We start from the raw sequence: 23724 nt of genomic DNA, 5'->3' as shown, positions 1-23724 counted from the left end.
CGGGTGTGTAGTTGTGAGCACAAAAATAGCTATGTATGAAATGTCAGATATCTGGGAATGCGTCTGTGTGCACAATCCTAACGCAACGATCTGACAGTTCCAAATGCTAGAGAGAAAATATCCTCCGAGAAAACTTCCAAAACTGAAGTAAATTGAGCGAAGCTTTGAAATCGTGCCGAAAAAACAGACACCAAAACTCCCAGTTCGTTTAACATTCCAGATGAATTAGATGCTTTGTATTTAAACAGTTCATTTGGATTTTGCAAAGTATAGTATAAAAAATGGCATACAGCGCAGATCTATTCAGGTATATGGATAGTGTAAAGGGAAAATATACGTAAACAATAACGTAAAAGATGAGATATAGTTGAATGGAAAGGGGTATAGAGCTATTGTGTAATAATCTACAGGGTGAAAGTGTCTAACAGAACCTGAATCTTCTATTCTAACTAATTGAATAATACTTTTTGCCACATCCAGTCAATTTGAGTAGATATTGCGGGAAATTCAAACCCGTTCACAAAATAGCTCGCGTATAATTATTAACAATCCCACTCAAATAGGGCGGGCCAATACAGGATTGAAGAGCTCTCCTTCAAATTCCTTGTGCGCAGTAAACATCTTTATTTGCTCAAGTAACTTTTTGCGAAAATTTAAATGTCGTTTTCTTTCTTTAATAATATTATACATTACGATAATCGGCGATGAACTGCATATGGGTTGTGTAAATCATGCAGGTATGCAAGTCGCCAAAACAAAAATAGTTCAAGCTGGTCTAATAGTGACTAAAAAATCTCTGTCAAGAGGAGAGGCGTTATAAACATCACTACGTATTACCGATATCAATATATAAAACCCTTAAAAAATAAAAGGTGTGTGAATGCATTGTGACATTGGAAAAACAAGATTATTTTGTCGTAAGGACTTCAGTCCAGCATATGTTTTGTGTGTGTCTGTGCAATGAGCAATCAATGACTTTGCCAAAGAGCCATTAATATACAGTGATGTATTTATAACAAATTTCAATGTGAGATGAAAGCTGGAGACCATATCAAAATTACAAAATGCGAATGTTAGATTGTTGTATTAGAAAGGTGTGAAAACAAGAATATGTGCTTAGCCGGGACACAAACCATTACCAAGCTAAAAAGAATTCGGCATTTTCTACTCTCTCGAGAGAGCTTTTTTCGGAAGAAGTCATAAACACTAAGCCCATCGAATATTTACTGAAAAATGTTGTTACCTACGTGTTTTATTTTGATTAAAAAGTGAAGAACGAAACAGGTGAAATTAAGGCTATATTTATTGCAAAATATAAATTGTGCGATCGATAACATAATTACCTCTGGGATCTGTGATATCAATATTAGTCTTTTGCTCGGTTATAATATAATTCAATGTGACCCATTCTATTTAATGTTGTTGACAAAGTTATGCTTGTGAATTCCGTCTATTTACGTAGTAAATCTACTAAAGTTGTCAGTGAAAACCAGATTGTACAGGATTTAAGCTGTAGTGCAGTGTTCGATTGATTTTTTTTTAATAATGTGAATGAAGTGCTAGTTATTCAACGCTACCAACCTTTGATTAGTTTTGTTAGTTTTAACATCACGCTCTACCAACAATGGTACTCCCATTCTGTTGCACAAAATACTAGTTCAGCGTTTGGATTACTTGATGTTGCAGAAATAATACATTGTCCGTCATGTGTTATAAATTATGCATCAAAGTGGCGCTCGTACTTAATTAGCTTTATACGCAAATGGTATTAGCGGATCGAGTGACCTATAAGACTTAGAGAAAAACTTATTGCTGATCTTCATGGTGAAGGTATGTATTATAAACAGCTTTTTATACATGTTTGCTATAGTTTTTAGTATGAAAAACATATTTTTTACTAACTATATTTTTGTTTTCACGTTTGGTCTTTTTGTTATCATGCATTTTACCAAAGAGTTTTTAAACCGTATATTAGATCCCCCGAGATGACAATCTGTACATTATTTTACTCCTTTTATTTTTCCTCCAAAGTGGGTATGGAGTTAACGTAATTAGGACTGCCAGCGCCGTAGTGGAGACATCTGGAAAAGTTTGGTTGCTTGATATTCCATATAAAACAAAAATCTACAAACAGGCATCCCCAATAAGTGAAACGCCGTTTATACTTGTACCTTTTATTCGGTCATTCGGATAATCCGTGCTGTTCAAAAATGACAGTTTAATAGAAAGGTGACATGGCGGAGTATTTGAAAACCATTTTCAGAGCGCATTGTCATAACAAAAAACTCAAAATGCAAAAACTCAAAAACTCGGGCGAGGTCGAGTCTATATGAGCCCGTATAACTTTCCGCTGTAGTTAAAACACAGATTTCTTTATTGACACTGTTATTGATTAACATATGGAAAAAGTTAGATCTCAGTATTTTTTTTAAATAATTCTTTTTATTTTTTATATAATAGTTGATCTAGGCCTGGCTTAGCCATTGATGCTTATGTCTTACGTCTTATGAGCTTATGTCTTACAATAAGCTATCCAAGGCTTGATACGTTTTCTTTGTTGTACAAATTCTTTTGTACATGGAGCATAAACCATAAGAGTTTTAAACTTATGACGAACATATTTTAAGGTCGTACAACTTGACGACTGTACCAAAAGATCCGATATTTTTTTAATTAAATATTTGAAGCAATTTTAAATTATTTCACGCCAGAAACATAACATGGCAGTATGTTTTCTAATAGATATAATATAAGATCATCAAGCGGCATGATTATCCTCGTCATATTAGACGACATGGATTTTCAGTCCCTTGATATTCGGCTATGGTATAGTTTTGTCAATCAATACAATACGGAATACGGAATAATTGTAAGGGTTTTGATAACCCTTATTTATCTCAATACCTTGGTTGCTCTGCATACCTTCATAATACGACTGCACACATGAATGGTTTATGAATGAATGGAAAGGAAAGCAAAACAAATTAGAGCAAACCGTTCTGACCGATTTTCTCCTACGGAATCGTTTGTGTTTCGCTCCAACAAACGGCGGTCATCATTTATCCCACCCCAGCAATTAATTCAATCGCTCTTCGCTTCAACCTAAAACACAGTAAAGATCGATGCGATGTCAATTCCTACACAACTGTTTTCGCCTCACCAACAAAAATCGTATTTAGTTGGTCCCTACCGATCGTCCCAACGACTTGGGCTGTATTTTCGATAATCAACACCCGAGTGAATATGCGTTACCACCGATAGCCGATGGGTGCGACGTAACCTCTGTTGTTTTTTTTTTACATTTGTATGTAGGGTATAGGATGATCGTGTGGTAAACCAAAACTCTCTGAATGACAAGGCTCAGTAAAACCGCCTTGTCAAGCCGATTTTGCGTGGATTATCAGCAAAAGGGAATGAAGACGATGAAGATGAGGTATTTGATGTGGGTTAAAAATACAAAGAAAACATAAATGCTCAATCCTGAGCAAAAGCGTATCGGGAAAACAAGCGAAGTCGCCGAACGAAGGGAGAGAGTACGGAGCATTCGGTCCGTGTGTTGCTGTAGAAGCGAGAAAGCGGCTAAACCGGCGAACAAGAGGCAGTGGAAACAGCTTTTACATTACTGACCTATATTTGGCCGTACGCACTCATACCCGCGCAAAGCAGACGAACACACAGAGCTGGCACAGCGGGCTTAGCGCTCAAAACTTAGCTCGTTCACGTGGATGGAAAGAGAAAATGAAATAAGCGAAGAAATTAAAAGCGTGCACAATTAAAGGAAAATACAAACCGCCCATAATGTTCATTTACACAAGAACGCGCCAAAATGTGCACATTTACAAGCGCTAGTATTTTTTTCGAGCCCATAATAGTGTTGTCTACTTGACTGCAGTGTCAATGCAAAAAAAAACCAGCATTAGCGCAATAATGGCAAACATGCCAAAGGGGTGGGGAGAGCCGAGAGGGCCACGCAGCGCAAGGTGTGACGGCAAACGAATGAAACTTGGTACGAGTCGACGACCGACCGAGATCAAACTCGCCCCTAGTACGCTCACTGATGTGCAGGCGATACTCACGCGCATTGAGTGGGGTTATGGTTTTCGCTGTGACCTGATTTGCCTCGTGCGCTCAGCGCACAAACGAACATTACGCCATCCTCTTTCGCCACAACGGCAAGTTGCTTAGGTTAGGTCTTCCAACTCGCGCTACCCTATTGGAGCTCACGCTTCTTACCCCACCTCGGTTAGCCGGCACTCGCCTGCAGCCGTGCTGCCTATTTTGCTTGTTTGTAGCGGCAGCACCCTTTGAGTGCAATCCGCATGCAGTGTGGACAGCGAGTGAAATAGTATGCACCCGATATTGCCATATAGTGGTGTTCCAGAAGGGTTGTAGGTGAATGAAAACAAGCTCACCAAATCAATCCATACTCCGCCACTCTTTATCTAGGCCACTGAGCGTGAAATAAACACACACACACACACACACACACACACACACACACACACACAAATGCAAAAAGCGTCTGTTGGCTTATGGGCCATATAACGCACGGCAATACGCGAATGCGTAACACGAAATCAAAGCCACGTGGAGAGCCCAAATGGCGAAAGAGGCCTCTAGGTGCCACTCATTTCGTGCATTAATGATCGCAGCTTCCACCACAGTTTTTCACAAGAAAGATTGTGAAGTAGGTGAAATAAAGCTGAAAAGTCGGTCTGAAGCTGATAGTTGCGGTTGAATGGATAAATGATGCCATGGAAGAGTGGCGTTCGCAACGATTGTGGGCGACTTCTCCGACATTGGAGAAAATGCGTCAGATTATGACAGGTCAAAATACAAACGCGATCTTACCGGTCGCGAGCGCGGTGCATTATGTAATGATGTGTCGAACAAATTGGAAACCATTTTGCTGCTGCTTGTCCGACTGCTTTGCCGTGTGCCGTTTTCTAAGTTTCTCTATTTCTCTTTCTGAAGTTCTGTTTTCATCATTCGCAGTGGTGACATAGGAGCTCGACACCAAAAGAGTAAGAAGGAAAATAAATGCATATCGACCGAGCGATAGAGATAGAAAAAGAGAAAGGGAGGATAATAGATAGAATAAAAGAGAGGATGTGTGAGAGGGAAACGGTGTGATGTGTTGAAAATGATTGTAGCAGCCGTGGGAGTTGGCGATAAAAACTTCTGGTTCTACAACTATTAGTGAAACCGAGAGTGTACAAGAGAAAAAAGGCAGAGTGAGAAAAACATATATTTAGGGAAGGAAAGAAGGGCGACGAACGATACAGAAATAGAGAGAGAGAGACAAAGAGAAATGTGCAAGTATGGCAAGCCTTCGAGCTGCCACGAGACTCTCCTACTTCTTTGGCTCCTGTACTTTGGAGCATTGCATATTTCAACCCATGCTGGTATAACATTTTACAAAGGTGTTTTCGTTCAGACCTGTCAGCGTTTCTAGCGACCTTTTACAAATCATTCAGCGCATAAACCCACACACACACATACACACATTACATAACTTATAACAAGCGCTTATAGCGGCATTCGATATAGGAGGAATCGTACAAAACCCCTCCATGTTTCGATGTGTTTTTATTATCTCTTTTCCTCCCACTGTCTTTCGTTTGTTGTCTGCAGGCAAGTGGCGCTGGATCGTTGACCTCATTTTGCCAGACGTTCAGTCGCAGCCACCAGTGGTGTAAGAAACACGAATTGTCGTCTGGTCATAGGAAATCGACGATGTTTAGATTACATATTTGAAGCAGCAGGTGTTTGGAGAAAAACTTAACTATTCAGGTTGATAACTCGCTCAACGTGATAACTATTTTAAAAGAAAAAGATGTACTTAGCTGCAATGTAGTTAGCTGTAAATGTTTCTATACTAGCCACTCGTTATAAGCTTTGTTGTTACTTGTAAAAATTTACATAATCATAGTAACTCGACCAGGCGGATCAAATCTGTCTGAGTAGTAGTAGTAATAAGATTAACTAGTACTTACTGTTACATAATATATTATTTTCAGCTTGAAAATAAATCAACGGGCTCAACCTTTATCTTTTTTCCATTTTGTAGAAGAATTAAAGCTTTGCTTTGTTTAAATGTTTCACTTAGATAATAATGTGAAAATTGAAACATAAATTGGTTTAAAAATTGTCTAACAAAAACCTAATTTTCGGAAAAAAAATCCAAATTGGCAATGATTTTAATTTTTCTATAATGTGCACGCTTATACATTACATTACGCTAAATGGTATGCGTAGTTTAAAATAGGCAGCGTTTTAGACCACAAATTACTAGGCGTCTCCATAAATTCAAGAAACGAGACGCTCTCTTTCATTGCTCATATTCGGCTGGTCCTTAAAAAACCAACAAATCGTTGAGTGTAATCGTTAGAATCTTCTCCAGGCTCGGTAGCGATGACCAGGATGTAAAGTGTAGCTGCACGTCACTTTCTCTGAGGGTTTTAACGGGTTCTTCGGGTCGAAAAAATGCCCCAAAGCATTCGCCAAGGTGTATGTCGAAAAAGTCGTTATAATATATAGCGCGTGGCCACGGAGCTGAAAAAATGTTGAAAATTTTTTCAACTTTGTCAAAATTGCTTGTCAATTGCAAAAAAGAGCTTTTCTCGTTGCTGCACCAAAAACATACACAAGAGCGACAAAAAGCTCCAACATCTGAATATCATCGATATTTTGTTTAAGAAACACTAACTAGGTACATAAATCAATTAGAATCATGCATTTTAGCATTATTATCATAACAATGGGTCACAACTGCGCCAAATAGCTGTTTGTTTACGCTTTTTCACGAACGTCAACTTTTGTCAACTTTTTTTCCTGGCTGCTCCAGGTCACAAAATTTTGACAAAAGCTCAAAAAAGTGACAAAAGCTCCCATTTTGAAAAATTTGTCAGCATTTTGTTACTCCCGTGGCCTTTCGCTTATACAGTATACAACCGATGTTGACGAGTCAAAATCTATGAGACTGTTTTTTTAATAATGTTTTTTAAATAACATAATGTTCGTTTAATGCATTAAAGTACATTTATTTGCAGAAATCGTTTACACTAGAGCTCTCCAACCTTTTTAGGGTTGCAGACAACTTTTTAGTATTTACTGCGGCCCACATCTATTCAGAGCATACACTTCGTAGACATAATCAAATTTTTGCTCATAAATATGTTTAAATCTTATTCTAGACATGCCTGTTGAAAATTGAATCTTGTTTGTAAGAAAAAAATTCATAACCTGTATAGTAATAAGCTGTTATTGTTGGAAAATAAATTGTTTGGCGGACCACGTCTGTTAAGGTCACGGTCCATAGAATGGAGATTACTGGTTTATACGTTAGAAATTTTTAAGTTTGGGTAGTTAAGAATCTTCAGAAATGTGTATGTAACCATTATCAGTGAGAAATAAAAAAAAAATCTGAAATTCTTCTAAATAACAGCTCAAAATTAATCAAACAAATTTTTATTTTCATAAAACTATTCATCTCTGTTATTGAGATGTTATCTATATAGATATAGCTTATATATGTATACATAAGCTGCCCCGAAAATCTTTGTTATTCCCAAGTAACTTTGTCTTTGCTTGTTTGGGATATTTACATGGGTAACACAGTGTGTCAAAGTGCTGTATACAATAAAAACAACAATCCTGCTCAATGGGAGTTGAAAAATTGCTATTGAATTAAGTGTAACATCTGAAAACCTAATCTCATGCCACCATAAGGTATGTGCAACATTTCGTTAAAAATTATTATATTCAATATAAATAAAAATCTCGTGTCACGGTGTTTGTTGCGAGCAACTTCCGAAACGGCTGGATCATTTCCAACGAAACTTTGCACACACCTTATGGTGGTATGAGAATAGGTTTTTAGACTTAAAAATCGTTCAGATGTTACACTTAACATAAGTTAATAATGATTTTATAACTCCCATACAAAGAGCAGGATTGTTGTTGTGTTGTAACAGCACTTTGACATTTGGTGTGAGGTGCCTGGCGGTTTACACTCGATGATCGGATTCTGAGGGGATACAAATATCCCAAGTAACAAAGCAATAATGGAATATTTTAGTTTTTTTATGAAAAACTCAGTTTGTCAGTAATATATATTATACTATATATACAACTATATATATACAACTATATATATATATATATATATATATATATATATATATATATATATATATATATATATATATATATATATATAACAACAAACGTTGAAAATATAAATCATTTGTTCTTAACCTTGAACTACAAATGAGTTCTGGTATCCAAAATAAACCAGTTCATGTCATCTAAAATTCCAAAAATAACCCATTCACAAAACTATCTCAACTGTGTACGAAACCACTCTATCCATTGCAACATATACAAACATACCCCCACTGCTGACTTTGAAAAGCACCATCGGGACTTTGGATGGCAGGGAGTAACAGAAAAGAAAAGTAACGAAACCATTACCATCAGCTGTTTTCAGTATGCAATGCATGCGATGCTGCAGGCACACAGGCGATATCACGAACCGCAAAGTGCCTGCTCACACTAGCGGTGAAAAATGTGCACGTCTATAATCGTTCATTCGGCGAATCGCTCAAACAGGTTTTGACCATGTAGTTGTAAAAGTGCACGAGTCAAAACATCATGACGTCACCGTAGTGAACATTGCCTAAGAGATCGAGCACTCGATACCGAGCCGGCTTCGAGTGTAGCACGATACATTCTAACATAGCTAAAATGAGTGCTGCACATGCAAACTCCCAGAGTGGGGAATTGAGTAACTCAGTAGTGCTACGCAACTGTGTGATATATAAATGATGCTGCCATTTTTGACTCTCCGCTTTCGTTCGCACAACCCACTGATTGAAGGTTCGTTGACCTCATTTGGGTATTTTTTGCTTTCATTCTTTGATAAGTTCTTACCTATCTGTCCTATCTTATTCGAAGGGTATTTTAGTAGCTTTGAATTTGTTGTCTTCCTTTTCATTTCATAATTTAATTAGGTATTGTATCGTTGAATACAAATTGATAATATATTGTAAATATTAAATGATATTATAAATTGCCTTGTTTTGATATTACAAACCGTACAAACACTTGTAAATTTGTAAATGCACAAATAAATATTCAGGAGTTTTGTTAACTATAATTGACGAATAAGAGAAAGTGGTGTTACGGTATTATCATATTTTTTTTAATATTTTGTTTCTGCCATTGTAACTGGGACAACCGGGAACCTCCGGGAGAAAGCCTGTGATATGCCAACGATCAGTTCCGGACCGTATGGATAAAAAAGAGAGTGGTACATCACTATCATACTACACGTACGACGGGTACGAGGCTGTTGGTTATTTCGCAAAACTTGCGATTATTCAGGGCGTGACGCTCATCACCGATGAGATCTTCTCGTAGACCTCTAGGCACAGATTGTGGATATTAGTTGATGGACAGTTTTGTTGTTGGGGATCTATATAATAGTTACGGTTTATACAATTTGAATTTCTGTTAATAGTTTCATATTTAAGATTATATATATATATATATATATATATATATATATATATATATATATATATATATATATATATATATACACACATATATGTAAAAAAATACATATATCTATATATGTAATTCCTTAATTAATTTAATTCATTTATTTATGAAAAATTTCCCACAAATATACATGAAAAGTACCTTAAATGATTAAAACCTGTAAAGCAAATGCATTATTAAAACCTTCAAAATATAGTATATTATCATTACACATACAAATATGTGAGAAATATGAATAAAGTTGGGCTAATTTCAAGGAGAAAGTTTTTTATGATTAGAATGGAACTCGTTAGGAATTTTTACTGATAACTAGTAATAATCATCATCGGTGTTACCACTTACAGTGAAGAAATCATCTTAGAGTGTGGCAAACAGTTTTACTCTCGTTTCAATCCGGTATTACCCCTTCCCTATCAACGGGTAGCTGGCTCCATAAGTCTGGAGATTTAGGGCTCGAGCCATTCTCGGCTTGTTTCTCTGCACACAGCTGTAGAAACCGGTTTGTCATATTCACACGCACAGACACCGTTTTCTGGCATCCATTTGCGCAAACGTGCGAGGCCTACAGGCAGACGGCAGCTTAACTCACTTTCGCTCCATTCATTCAACGAGCGTTGTAGTAAACCTCGGTGAACACTCCGGTCAACCTAGATGACGCTGTGGCGTCACGATCGTGTCCCTCACACATATATTTTGCCGTGGTCGACCGTCTTAGCGCTCTCTTTCAGTTTTCTATTCAGATACACTTAGATAAGCCACATCGGATCTATTCAACGGTCTGGAACATTTTCCCCTGTTGACCAGTGTCTTTTCACTACTCTGCTGTTATTTTGCTCTTGCAGACATCAATACAGCAGTCCATTAGCCTACAGATAGCCCTGTGTCTTGCTTTACGCCAATGAGTATTAGATTGCCGCATGATGAATTGAACAAAGAACACAGCTCGTCCCGGTGTATAACGTCACGATGAGTTCGTTCACAGAATACTACAGTGAGTTTTGGATTCTGATCGTCATAAAGATGTGTGTGTGCGTTTTTAATATGTGTTTCATGTCGCAAACTTTGTTTGGGTAAACATTTGTTCGCACTATAATGCACTAGGAGAGGCAGAACGAGATACAATCTATGGGCAAAAGAGATCGTACAATGACACAGAGATGGTAGGCAAGAGCGAGAGAAATTGACCTTATTTTCTATTTCTGTGCTCACATGCTTCAGCAAGTATTCAGTGCTGTTTTAACTGCACGTTATGTTTTCATTCTGCACCGGCCCTCTTGCTTTTATGTGGATCTTTGATTTGTCAAAACAACAAATTTGTTCTTGTGAATTATCACCATAATCAATTGAATATGTGAATTTGAAAAATTAAAATCACGAAAAAATGCGATGAAAATAAAAGCGAAGCTTAATAAAAGAAAATATTATCACTATTAAATTTCTATTTAAACTGAAGCATGCAAATGAAAAATACATCAAAAGCGCATAAAACACGGCGGAACTTTTAACGTAGTAGCTCTTTGCTAATTTAAATAATTTCATCAAATTTTAAAAATCCGACATCGTGTCCCGAACATCAATTATCCCTCTGGCATCATATAATATTCATGCTCATTTCAACTGCAATGGGTTGTTGGAATGAATCCGGAGACGATTAATTAGTGTAATTGTGTAGAGCACTGCCAAATCCTTCTTACTTTTTTGGTTGCCATTTGGAATACGAAGAAAAACGTTTTATTTTGTTTTTTTTTTTTCAGGATGCCTTGTTTAACAGGTAAAGTCAGTTTATGTGTAAATATTTGAAGTTATCATGATTGGTTTTATTTGTATTTGACCATCCTACACAAATCATAAGTCTTAATGAAGGGACATTTTGACCTGAATAAAATAGAAAAGGGTTAAGATGAATAAGAAATGATTTATTTTCCTTTGGGTAATGCGCCTCGACGTAATTGAATGATATACTGTGAAATGGTAACGATTAGATGACCAATGCTTGACGGTTTGCGTATATGTTTGCAAATGAGCAAAGGTTTTTCAGTGTTATTATTTTTTTTTTCTTTTCAAAGTTGAAATACTTTTGCTAGTTCTGTATCTGTCATTTGACGATGCTTACATGTATTTGAAGTAACGCGAGTCAATAAGCAAACAGTCATTTTGTTGTTGAAAGATGACCGACTCATTTCTACTAAACCATAAACGAATATAAATTCCTAGCATAATACCCAACGACAGCGAGAAGAAAGTATTTTAAATTACTATGTTTGGAAAATACATGTTAGGAAAATGGTAAAGGACCGTCATAAAACCTATCTCAACACTTTTATATAAAATTTTAATTTTAGAAATAAATGTAGACTATTTATTCCATATGTTATTTAAAACATGAATAAAATGAATTTCATGGTTTTCGCTCAAAATACATAATGCTTCATGTTTTTTTTTGCTGGTTTGTTTTATCCAGTAAATGAATATATGATATTATTTTACTTTTTAAATAAATGTTCATTAAACAAAAAGGCAATTTATTTTCAATTGGACAATTGATGTACATTTTCTAATTAAACTTTAAAATTAAGAAACCCTTATATCTACGAATCCACGTATTTCAGAGACTTCTATTCCAGGGAACTGGGCTACAAGGGTAGCCAGCGACTTTAGAGGTTTATAACTTATAAATGTGAAATCCAACATTGGAACCCTTTCCGTTTTAAGTTCGTTGGCTGAAATTTCAGCCTGTCAGCTGTTTGCATTGTATAGCAGTGTTCGAGCAGCTATCTAAGTCGGTATAATATACAGGTGGGCTTATCCCAAGATGTATGAATTTAGAAGGCTGATTTTTATCGCTTCTGTTTCTGAATAAAGATTTAAAGAGTGTTTCGTGTATTTGTCAAGCCTCCAGAAAGCTAGTTTGAGCAAACGTTTTCACCCGTTCTGGCAAAAAGTGATGTTTGAATTTGGTTATAAAAACATGCTATGAAACCACCTAGACTACATACACTTTGATTCTATATTCCATCACCTGATCTCTTTTATGCAACTTGGGTTAAATGTTTGTAAATGTAAATGTACTCGAATCTAATTCTAGCTTTGAGCCTAGAATAATCTAGACTGAAAATTGCAGGCTAGTTTTGTGTGTGGTTTTGTATGGATTGTTTACATAATTTCAGTCTCCAACTGTCAAACTCCATACAATAAGCTGACTAGAATCGTGAAGGGCCCCATTGAAAAAATATTCTGTTAAAAATTATAAAAGAAAATTTATGCAGTTTCTACATCTGTTCATAAATTGGTTAAATTCGCTATCGTTTATTACTAATTCAGCCAGGCCTTATTAAGGCTCATAAACTACCTTACGAGTTCACGACCAAACTTTACAAGCCGACAGCTATGGTCGCCTTTGTAGCGGTCTAAGAGAATATCGATGGTGAAGTGGGTGGTGGGAAGAAAGAATATCAGGCTAAGATTACATTCCTCCTACACTATATTTGTAACAGCAGCAAATATTTTTATTTTTTATTTTGGCTCAACAACCGTTGTCGGTCAAGGCCTGGCCTGTATCCACTTGTGGGGATGGCTTTCAGTGACTTTTTTTTAATTACCCCCCATAGCAGGATAGTCAGTCCTACGTATGGCGGCACGGTCTATTTGGGGCTTGAACCCATGACGGGCATGTTGACGACTGTACCATGAGACCGGTAGCAAATATTTATATTCTGAAAAAAAAAATCGTTGATGAGGTTTTTCTGTCGCTGTTGTTTGATCAGATCAGTTTTGAGCCGTTATACCCTAAATTGATAAGGTTCTCATGTCAATTTAAAAATAGTTTTTGAAAATCTTTTTACATATTTTTGTTCGCATTTTAAAAACAATCATTACACGCAAAAATAAAATTGTCTTGAATTTTTTGTTTTAAATTTTGATAAATACTCATAAATTTCATAAAACCTTAAAAATAAATCTTAAAAGCACTTTTTAAAAATCGTCAAAACTTGTGTTTTGGCAAAACTTTTCTAGAATATATTATTAATATTTTTGAACGATTTTTAAATGCGTTAGCACAAATAACCTGTTTTTCGAAATGTATAAAGATATTTGGTATAAAGGTTTTGGTACGACCATAAATTTGTTTTTTCGGAATAAGTCGTGTAAAAATGTTTTAAAAATTTGAAAATTATACGAAGATATAAAATAGTATTCTACACAACTCACACATTCACTGTTTTTATCTATCTATTCCTTACAAATAGAAGAAGCGCTGTAGTAAAAGAAGTGAAATTTTAAATTTAGATTAACATGTAACGGACTCTATTTGGTCTTGGATATTATCAAAAGTTGAATCAATTTGCTTACTTATTTATTTTACTATCCGGTGTGCAGTTAATAGAGTACACTCACTCACATAAGCTCTCATAAAACAAGGATATGTTTAGCGCTCCAGTAGTTTGATAGATTGATAAGTTCTTAAAACTATCCAAAAGCTAACTATCCAATTGCATGGTACTAATATTAAGCTGGGATTGGCCGTGTCTCACTTTTTTATTGTTATTTTTTAAGTTGTTCTGATTTAGCTTCAGGTGAGACACAATGTGTTACCGCAACAAATGGAGTAAATTTTTCATAAATCACTAGAGTGGCTGTTATAATATGTACACCATTGGATTTCATCTTCCCGGTCCATCCAACGTAGATCTTGTCTAACTTGCAGCATCTCTCACTATTGCCTTAAATTTTAACCTCCACAGCGAATGATGGCCGTCGATTGTTATGTAACCGTGGACGGGTATAAAAAGCCACACTACTACATTCACAGAGTATTTGCCAAACTAACCCAAAGAGCTTAGATTCATCTTTGCTTAACTGGGACATTTCATTCGGTATGGGAGAAGGCTTCATGGGAATAGGCGAGGAATGGTAGTCCCGGGATCGTAGGCTGCAGCCGGTTTCTAATGACCCCCATAACCACAACAGTGCTTCCCCCTTCTCCACATAGCTCACTAGTTCACTGGGTTGGCCGGTCGGCTGCTTGGTCGAGTGGCTGGAAAGTATGTCACGAGACTGCTGTTAAAGTTGCTGTTGATGGGGAAACAAAAAAATGCTCCCTCAGCAAGGGGCATGAACGGCTATGAGCGAAAAGAAAAATATGGTACAAACAACAGGAAAAAAGAGATCGATAGCTCGATCATGAAATGAAATAGAAAACATCTCAGGGATCAGACGATTGCAAAATCGCCATGAAAATACTAGTGAATTTATGGTTAACAATTCCATAAATGGCTAAAATACTTTAAACATATAACAAATTGCAAATAAAATAATTGATTATGCTAAAAGCGTTGAAAATATTATGTTTTGAACACTATTAATATTCCAAATAATTGGTAGTGTGTGTAGACAAAAAAGATGAGCTGATCGTCGTGTAAACTTTTTCCAATGTATAATTTAACTTTTTTTTTGTACAACAGCACGATAGATAAGCATGCCAGACCGTTTGATCACCACAGATGCACAAATTTCAACGCTTACAATGATAGAACAACGATCTAGTCAATTCATGGTTTTAAAGAATTGCTTGCACCAGAGCTGCAGGGTTCCATAGGAGGTGTGAAATATTATCGTTGAAGCCTTACCTGATAGCCGATTCCTGAACACACTGAGGATCAGTCGCTATTTTACCTCTACCTTTCGAAATCGGCCCGAATCCAACGAAATCGTTTTCCTCCCCTTTCCCATGATTGGTGGCCTCCAATCTGAGGAAGCCTCCATTTCGAGCGTTTCGGTCTAACCTAATAAGGCAAATGTGTGTTGCGACCCTACCACTGTTGCGGTGGTTCGTCATTTTGATTCAGGGTGATTTTTCCTCGGGTTCTGGTTGTTACCGTATAAAGCAGTGGAAATTATGTTATGGGAACATCGTCCATCACCACTGGTTTACAAATTCTTAGGGCCCCGATGGGTTATACCTTGCTGTGGCTTACAGATGTCAGTGCTAGCGTTGTGCCGCCGCTTTAGTGCAGACGGATGAACATTATGGATCTTGAACAGCATTGTTTTCGGGTTTTCATTCGGTCCACCTACATTTCAAAGTTTGAAACGAAGAAAAAAAACAAATTTAAGCTGCAATAGCCTACCACTGCAGCCGGTTTGATTTTGAATTTTTTGCTGGAAATACGGTTGCGAGTTTTTCAGCACACCGTTACCCTTTTTGTCATCCATTCACTTGGATCAATGAACAAAAATCAAATATTACGAAGTGAAACGAAGCATGAAGAGAATTTTCGAAATTATTTATGACCAATATGAAGCTCTTCATTATAAATTTGTCAAAGCCTGGAAGGGCAATCGCTGTTAATCAGACGTTTTTTTTAAAGATTGCATTGTTTTTTTTTAATTCTGTTGTATGCGTCGTAGTGATTTAAAGCAGTTGGAGGAATAATTGAAATACATGTAATGTAAAGTACCTCCTCATGACATTTGCATTTAACTAAAAATGTTTAAAGAATATCAAAACGCTATCAAGCAGCAAAATGACAAAAAACTAAATCAATGTGAAAACCTTCTTCTTCTTCTTCATTGGCACAACAACCGTTGTCGGTCAAGGCCTGCCTGTACCCACTAGTGAAGTGAGCTTGGCTTTCAGTGACTAATTGATTTCCCCCCATAGCAGGATAGTCAATCCTACGTATGGCGGCACGGTCTATTTGGGGATTGAACCCATGACGGGCATGTTGTTAAGTCGTACGAGTTGACGACTGTACTACGAGACCGGCTCAATGGGAAAACCATGTGTCAGAAAAGAAACAAGTTTAAAATCTTGATATGTGTGGAAATATGTTTACCACAATATTAACATTTTAATTTAAAGTTTAAAAGTTAAACAACAGTTTTTCTCTTAAAAAAAGTCCATGAATTAGACACACGTAAACATTATATCTACGTAAAAAAAAATGATTTCTTTTTTATACAAATTCTATGTAAAAGATCCTATTGACTGGTAAAATTAAGTAAACTGCTATAATCGCGTCAATCTTTACCTAATAAAAAATTGAGATAATTTATCTTTCAAAACACTTGCACCCTAACATAAACAGTAATAAGTACATAACATGAACAGAGGGTATGTTCCTAGCTGCGGGGTATGTGCGGAATCAAATATTTGTTTTGCTTCAATTTGACTTCAAATCATAACCAACTTCAAACTCGTACACACATTTTATAAGTGTTGAAAAAAACGCATGAATAATTTTGAACACTTTATAATCCTTCTAATTTCACGATGGTAATCAACAACGAGCGCATTTGAAATAGCAAAAATTGAGTTTTCGATTACGACGTACTCGTTAGTCTTCTAGTAAGTCTGTATAACCAAACAGGCAGAAGAAAACCATGTGATTTAATTTATATCATCCTATTCTCCTTTCATTTAATCCATAATTTGTGATTTAATTTATATCATCCTATTCACCTTTCATTTAATCCATAAACATTATGTGTATATTATTATATGAAATTCCATTATATTATATGCATCTTTTTTGTATAACAAGGAATAGTAGATTAATATTCTATATTTGTGTTATTATTTTTAATTGTTTTAATGGGCTTTAGATGAGGGATAATCTTACAATCGCATTTTTATCAAGATTTTATTTTTTTTATTATTTTAGATTTTATTAAGATTTTAAAGTGTTGTTTGTAGTTCATAAAATGATGTCAAGCATTCGATGAAGCAATGTGGCTAGGCAGGGCTAGTCGCAGAATGCTTGAATTAATTATTTGAATTTCAGTTAGTTAAATAAAACTATATTAGCCTTTTAATATTATACTACATATCCTGGCGTGTTTATCGTGGTCACCTTCGCTATTTATCTGTTAATGACTGATCGACACAACTGCATTACTGAACCTTCTGTCCCTCCTTGTTCCGTGTGAATGCAGCGCGAAAAGATGGTTTATCAATATGGCACAAACATTGACGAAAAATGTGCAAAAACTGGATAAAGTAATTTTATATCGATATACCGTTAGCACTATCTCACGTAATGTCCAAATTTCGACCCGATTTGCGACGGAGTCTTTCTCTTCAACTTACCAGAGCAGATTTGATCCTAAGGATCATGCAGTTGGAAAGAGAATAGCGATCGAATATTACATCGAGCCATAGTACCAGACCTTAGGCGATGTGTGAATAGCTATTGCGAATCTCTGTGGAAATAATAAAAATAGAGTAATGGAACAACTTAAGGGCTGGGGTACATCGTCCGTACACGCTAGTGTAATTTTGATTTTCACCAGCGCATCTGGCGGCGGCTAACTAAAGCGTTTTGCCAAACAATTCGGAGCCGCTTCTGAAAAAATGTTATTTTCCATGTTTTATACTTAAACTGGACTGAAAAAGGTGTGTGATTGATGGATAAATATGTTGTGCAAGTTTTTCATTTTCGCATTAAAAACCATGAAAAACCTACTTAAATTTGAGATCCGGCACGACCATTTCCTCGATGACCACAAAAAGCTCAAAATAATCATCGCCTAGTAATGGCTAAGACCCTAGCCAGTTTTTCAGCTGCGGCAAATAAGGAAGACAAGAATAAATTGTTAATGTTTGTGTATTCCCTAAACATATTACAATCAATCGCTCTAAGATGTAGTCTCTTCAAGATGAATTGTTTCTTTAAGATGAACATTTTGACGGTGCGATTCGGCAGCTGAAATTCTCTAAGATGACAGTTCAGTCTCGGTGACTATTCACAAAAATATTGGTAAAAGGATGCCATGTGGTTTCTTGGATACTTCATGGCAACACTTGCATTAGCTTTCCTCAGCATAAAGATATCTCTTAAGGTGACGGTTCCTTAAAGATTCACCTTAGAGAGATTTCACTGTAAGTTAGTTGGCAGGCAACTTTTCGGATTCAAAATTGGAGGATGACACATTTAACTATAACTGAGAGAAAAATCCTGTTGCAATATATAATCTAAGTATTATTTACTTGTTCATTTATTGTTAAAATTCAACAGATCATATGTGGCCTCCTTGAGACAATATTAATTTCTAGTGTTTTATTTGATTGAATTCGTGAAGGGCATGTTGTTATGTTGTGCGTGTTGACGAATGTTCCGCAATAATGAAAACGTACAGTATTACATACTACTTTTTATCAACTCATTGGCTCATTTGCGTGGTAGCTCACTAAAACATGTTTTCCAGGATTCCAACAAGTTATCAGGGGAAGTAAGACCCACTCATGAGTTCCGTAAAGGAAATAACGATTTTGTCGCGCTAACGCCTCCAAACATCCTGTGTGCTCCTGGGGTTACTAAAGTTCATTGTCCTGATAAAATTTCGGGATTCTACACAGCCTGCTTTGGTTCCCAGACAAGACGCGTCGCTCCTTCCCTTCCTTCTTCAACTGGTCCTGTTCAATGTCAATGACTTGCGTTCGTTGCGTCGATGCGTAGCACAGAGTAAGGTCAATGTCCCGAAATAAGCTTGTGTTATTCGGGAGGCTCCCGTTTTCTACGTACAGTACATAATATACAATCCCTTGAAGAGGCTTTTTCGGTAGCCTGAACCGAGGTCGCGCATGCAAGTTGAGAATGTTCGTGAGAGAGCGAAAATACTCACGCATTTTTACGCATTCAGGATGTAGGGCTTATACTAGAGTGGGTTCACTGACCGGATCGATGATTTTGCTCCAGGAGGAACGCAATAACGTTTTTCCTTCGCTATGTATATTTTCCATCGTATTGATTTCTTTATGTGGAGGCTTAGCGAGCTTGTGGGGTGCCTTCAGTAGCGAATTTTTGATGTAGTCCATCATTGTGATGTTATAACGAGATTTTGTTGAATGAAAAAGGGCGAAATTATTGCGTTTTATGATATCATATCAACTCTAGCTGTGCATATATTATTTAAATCTTGTTTGTATGTAATCTTACATCTAAGGGTTATATCTAACATTATCACATTATCTAACCCGTGTATTATCATTTACAGGCTCAGTATTATCAACTCATTACAAAAGTCATGTTTGATGTGTAACGAAACATTCAGCATTTGTGAATACAGTGAACCCTCTCTTATTTGACACCTCTCCAATTTGAAAAACCTCTCTTATTTGAACATTTTGCACAGTCCCTTGATTTCCAGTACATTTTTGTTCCTCTAATTTGGAAAACCTCTGATATCTGTGTCCCTCTTATTTGTGTATGGTGTTGCCATGGTTATTGAATGATGTATGCTCAAATTGGCAATCCTGTTCGCAGTTTCCTATAGCAACAGTTAAGGCTGTATACTAAATGTTCTGTCTCTTTCTTGTTTGGATGGACCTTTCATTCACTTTTCACCTCTGTAATTTGAAAACCCCTCTTATTCGACAGTCCCATCGCCTCTCAAATAAGAGAGGGTTCACTGTATTTCTGATAAAGTTGTATGTTTTTATATAAATATGTTTAAAAAATATATGAAAAATAAAGCAAACATTAAATAAATAACCCCAAGATGAAACTAACACTAACACAACGACGAATTAGGAACCGACAACGTGTTCTAGTGTGGGACGAATATTCATTTTCTCTTTAAACTCTAACACACACATTTTAAAGTGGTTAATGTTCGTTGTTATAGCTTCTAATGACATTCGTGTATTGAAAACAAGCTTAATTCTTTAAGTAATTTCCATGCCGGTGTAAAGATAATACAATTAAAACACTATTCCCTTCTCACCCCCAAACTGTATATTGTGTACTGCATACTATGCCAGAATATTGTATAAAAAATATATGGTAGTGCAGTGCACATTTGAATGCTAGAACTGTTTTTTTTAAATATATTAAAGGTGTTTCTGTACTCTAGAAGGCTCTGATGACATGATATTTTTTTTATTATTTCACCACCGAAGTTTTGCTTCAAATCACCACCAAATCAATTTCATCGATAATTTCCAGTAATCTGGTCAAGGTGCATTGGAAATACAGTAGTGTTCGCTAACTGGATGCTTTTTAACTGAAATGTTTTTTAAATTGATGTTCGCTAACTGGGATGGTTCCCAGTTAAAAATGACTAAAACGACAAACGTACAACATCCGGCATCCTACGTATGATAACGGAAAAAGAAAAACAATGGGAATGGTTTTTATTTGATTGCTTTGATGGTTATAATTTTCATTTCAATTTTTTTCATTGATACTTCGTCCCCTAACTGGAAAGCAAAAATATTCCAGTTAGCGAACATTTACGTACATGGGGAACAAGTGTTTTATCTTGTTTTAAATTTCGAACAAATTGAAACTGAACTGAAATTAATTGTTGTATATTGCATAATAAGAAGGTTTGCTCCTGTTAAGTATGCACAGGCTGAATGAGCAATGGCGTATGCATGCTAATCAATCCTAGCTAATGTTTGAAAATGTAATAGGCATTATATAAACTAATACAACATTAGTTTAGTATTATGTTCAAATCAAATCGCTGGTATCTTGAAACATCGAAAAGTTGTAACGCAATGAAATAAAGGCACAGCTCTAAAAACAGTAGCAAAATGCACCGGTGGCATAATGCACCGTATGAAAATTATTAAAAGCCTTGAAATAAATCCGTATGTATTGTAATTTGATATTGTAATAGTTTTTAATTGAAATTAATATTTTCACTATTTATAAAATATAAAAAATATATATAATTTAATATTAAATATTAAAAATTGTAACTTTTACGTTCTTTCCTAAATTTGTCCATTCATTAAATAAAATGGTCATTACTTCAGTTATCGTATCCACTGCGTCCTGCGCATTGAAAAGTTGACAGGTTCTTAATCTAAAGCGACAACGATTATTATAAAGAAACATTATAAATATAAATAGTTTCATGCTTGATCGTGACTTCTAAACCGCACTATAAAATTTTAGCAATGCACACAGCAATAAAATTCAATAAATCAAATTGTTACCACATCAACCAGCAAGCCAAACAAACTTTAAAAGGGAATTGATAGAACCCGGATCAATATGAATATCAAAGAAAGATGAAGACCTCTACGATGTAGACCTAGATCAATATGCTAGATAACGTGCAATAATATTGTGATTAATGTAAACTTTTTGGCGACTGTTACATTATACGACAAAAAATATAACATGTTTGTTTATTTGTATCACATGATAGCAATGATTTTACTAAACCTCCTACTTCATTCATTTTTTGACAACCTGTGTAATGTGTCTATTTCTTAAGGTTTTCATGTATTCTGTTGTGCTTCGTGTGTCCGTTGACCACATATTTAGCCACATTTGGTGATGGAAAGCGCAAAGCTGTTACACTTGACTTAACGCTTTTCACTGACCATCTATCCAGTGCCACGCATGTAATATAGACCTGACCAAAGTCCATGGCCGGTAACAGCAAACTCCTTGTATGTATTGAGGCTTTCGCACAGTGTACCGTCGTCGTCTAAGAGAACGCCTAAAGTGAGGAAGCCTGACTTAACCTGTACTGAACTTAAAGCACAAGCCCTGGAGATACCTTGTCTGTATGTGGGAGCTTTCGACATAGTCCTAAATTAGAGCACAAATGCCCAACGACTATGGACGCAATGACGGCGATGAAGGAAAGCACGGCTACTCGTTCCATGCCATGGACATTTTCACTAAAGGGTCTGAGGCAACACCGCGGTCTACTGAAGCAATAGAAGTTAGTAGTGCGTGCGTGCTGCTTGCCGCAATGGATTGCATTATTTTTTTTGTTTATAAATATACAAACTGACTCTCTCCTTTCTTTGCGAAGGCTTTGGAAAACTGTACCCCTCCATATCCAGTTCATCGTCGTTGAAGTGAAGTTCCCATTTTTCATCACCATGGACGACGCTTGTGATTTCTACTGCTAGTTATGCACATTTTTCATTTTCTTCCCCATTTCTCACACAACCCAAGCCTCGCCCGGCGCAGATAACTATCTGAAGCTTTTTCTTTTTCTTCTTCTCTTCTCTTTTATGTCAGCCCGAGTTGGTTGACTGGATGGCTCCTCTCGTTGGAAATACTTCAAAGAGTAGGAAAAGTGGCAAGGGTAGGCATGCACTAAATACACGGTGTGAATTGTGAAATAGCTTCATCGGTCACTAGACTGGCGCGACTGCGGCTATAGAGTGGTGCATGGTCGGCCAATCTGGCTACTATCAACAGCAGCCAATTTGCCAGTGTTGGGGAGAGCGGCAGAAGGTTGATACACTATGTTGAAATCTCGCTCCTTTACCAACGTGATCATCGCTAGCGGTGCCATGGCTTTGGCAATGTTATGAGCCTTCAAGGGAGGAGGAAACTGGGAAAAGAATTAATTATGAAAACCAAACGAGGACAGGTCGAACGTGTGCATCAGATCTCAGTAGCACAACATGGTTGCGCTCAAGTCATTGTGTGGCAATGGTTCCATTGAACACAACACACCTAAACCCTTGACTACATACATTCTCATGCTTTCAGGGCAAAACTATCAACAGCTGTTTGGCTGCTTCGAGGATCGCTCAACTAAATGGGATAGACGGTAAAATTAGTATTTTTTTTACATGCTAAGGATGTTTTTATATAATTTTTGAGGTAAATTTTTCTGCAACATCACAAAAGTCAGAGAAAGTTAAATTGCAATTTCTCGTTTATGATAGTAGTAATATGTTGTAATATGTAATATGTTTATTATAGTAGTAATACAATATGTAGTAGTATATGTTTATGTTTATATATATATATATATATATATATATATATATATATATGTATGTATATATATGTATATATATAAATATACATATATATATATATATATATATATATATATATATATATATATATATATATATATATATATATATATATATATATATATATATATATATATATATATATATATATATATATATATATATATACATAATTTTTTTATGTATGTGTGTATGCTTGTATGTATGAATGTATGCATGCAAAACGTGCTAAGTTACGCATATTTATATTTTTAATTTTTTGAACGATCACTGATATGACTAGAGCGCACACTTGTCTGAGTGCACACGGTTCAGCGAAAGGCCATGCTGTTTTGGGCAAGAAGCAGGGCGATTCAAGCAACAGGTTGTTGCACCGAACAAATTGGGACATCGACGCAGCACGGTGGTGC

The 23724-nt window shown here is 36.1% G+C and overlaps 1 protein-coding gene across 7 annotated transcripts in view; it reads left to right on the top strand.

Annotated features, from left to right (window-relative positions):
- Positions 1 to 23724, top strand: part of LOC120957287 (zinc finger protein 236) — a 62558-nt gene that overhangs the window by 1191 nt on the left and 37643 nt on the right. For 4 of the 7 annotated variants that reach the window (XM_040379408.2, XM_040379404.2, XM_040379409.2 and 1 more), the window contains exon 2: positions 1463 to 1830. The gene's annotated coding sequence lies outside the window, so the exon portion shown is untranslated. Of the gene's footprint in view, positions 1 to 1431; positions 1831 to 23724 lie in introns of all 7 variants that reach the window. The other 3 variants (XM_040379405.2, XM_040379403.2, XM_040379407.2) reach the window with 2 other exon arrangements.

The sequence above is a fragment of the Anopheles coluzzii genome, chromosome 3 (assembly GCF_943734685.1).
Source record: "Anopheles coluzzii chromosome 3, AcolN3, whole genome shotgun sequence".
NCBI lineage: Eukaryota > Metazoa > Arthropoda > Insecta > Diptera > Culicidae > Anopheles > Anopheles coluzzii.
The sequence above is the reverse complement of the archived record's forward strand: the minus strand, read 5'-3'. Positions and strand labels throughout refer to the sequence as shown.